Source organism: Sipha flava, unplaced genomic scaffold (assembly GCF_003268045.1).
Source record: "Sipha flava isolate LNK unplaced genomic scaffold, YSA_version1 574_pilon_pilon, whole genome shotgun sequence".
Taxonomy (NCBI): domain Eukaryota; kingdom Metazoa; phylum Arthropoda; class Insecta; order Hemiptera; family Aphididae; genus Sipha; species Sipha flava.
The window spans coordinates 82722-84570 of NW_020273554.1; the positions used below are offsets into that span (position 1 = coordinate 82722).

Consider the following 1849-nt stretch of genomic DNA (forward strand, 5'->3'; position numbering starts at 1 on the left):
ATGGATCTTCATGGTAGCTATATACAATACCAAACTTCATTCATTATTTATTTCAAACTACATTATATGTTTGTGTATGTGTGTGTTTAAGTTTCTTGACTAAAAAAAACAAAATATTTAATACCTAATATTATATTTATTTAAAAGAAAATAATTAAATAATTATACAATTTAATAAATTTTTAGTCATTATTTTGTTGTTTTTGAATTTGACTCTGAAGTCTGTCAACTGAGTGACGTAACCATCCAGTAACAGATTTTTGAACCATGTCATTAGTGTAACTTGGGTAAAGGTTTCTTCCAACATCTAAAATATAACAGTAAAGAATAAAAAATACATCAGTCAAAAAGTTACTTTCTAACTTTGATTTAATAAAATAAATACCACATATGACTTGAAACAGTTTAAGTTTGATCAAGGCCATCTTTGGATCAGACGACTTTTTAAACGCCTTTCCAGTAAAAGAATTTGGGTTGATAGTTCATTTGAAATCAATTTCTGAAGGCAAGTCTTAATAAAATGTGCAACATCTGTTCCTCCAAATGTTTTTATTCTTTTGATCTATAAAATTAATTACATTATTAGAGCAATAAAAGAAAAACATAAAATTAACCTAATTAATAAATATTCAATTATAAATTTTGACTTATCGTTACTCTTATGAGTTAATTATGAATATTTAAATTGTCTATTAAGGGATTAAACTTAAGATACCTATTCACTATTCAAAGTTCAAAAATGTATGTTTAACAAGCTGGTAAGATAATGGTGGTGGACGTTAATCCTTAGTCGCTTCACTCCTCGGACAAGACAATGGTGATGAGTGTAGAGCACTATCTATTATGGGATCACCTGGCTTACGACAGTTTAGTTGTATGGTACTTTATATTTGAATACAATGATTTATCTCTTAACGGCTCCCGTTTTACAAAAAGGTCAATTCCCAAAAGGCTCCCGTCCAAAAAGGTCTAACAAACCGGTAAATTTCTAATTTCAGGTTTTTTACAACACAAGTTCTTTCCCACATTATACAGGCTTAGGACTATCTCAAATGAGGTTTGGTTAAAAATGTCTTGGTGTACACTATGTAAATTATTAAAATTATATGAAAAAAAGCGACGGGAGCCATTTGGAAATAAGCGAACCGTTTGGGATCCGACAAAATTTTCAAGTTTCTATCACTATTATTTTTGGAATTATGACTAATAAACTCTAATCAATTCCATAAAAGTATTTATTTCTTTGTTCTAGTAAAACATCCATACTTTTTCACTCAAAACCTAGTAAAATTGAAATTCTTTGTGCGTCTAGTATTTCTACCCGAAAAAGTAATTACAAACATAAAAAATACAAATAAAAACACACACAGATTAATAGTAAAACCAATTCGTTTCACTCAGAATCTAAAATCAAGAGTCAAAATGCACTAGGTATGTTTTTGAATGTGTTATTGAATATTAATAAATTAAATAATTAAATAAAAAAATTAATTAAATAATTAAAGAACATTGAATACATACAAAATTTATTTTGAATTCATTATTAAGCAACATATCTTCAACTTCCAAAACTTTTTCTTTATTACTCAATAGAAAATATTCAGCGAATTGATTAGAAAACTGTTCAGGAATAGTTGTAAGTTCAGACATATCTGAAGATTGAACGCCTGCAGATAAACAAGCTAGAATTTCTTTTTGATTTTCTAATATCATACAATTTTGCATTTTTAAATGAGCATTTAAACGCATAATATGGTTTAACGATTTGGACACCCAATCACCTAAAATATAAATAATTATGTAATTCAGAAACAGTTTTGTAGTATGTATACTGACATGTTAAGAAAAA

General features: G+C 27.4%; 1 long non-coding RNA gene across 1 annotated transcript; it reads right to left on the reverse strand.

Annotated features, from left to right (window-relative positions):
- Nucleotides 1–242: 242 nt before the first annotated feature.
- LOC112691214 lies at nucleotides 243–1608 on the reverse strand. Its single transcript, XR_003149292.1, has 3 exons — nucleotides 1522–1608; nucleotides 386–562; nucleotides 243–307 (listed from the first exon to the last, which is right to left on the reverse strand). It is a non-coding gene; the product is annotated as an uncharacterized LOC112691214 (long non-coding RNA).
- Between the last annotated feature and the right edge of the window lie 241 nt (nucleotides 1609–1849).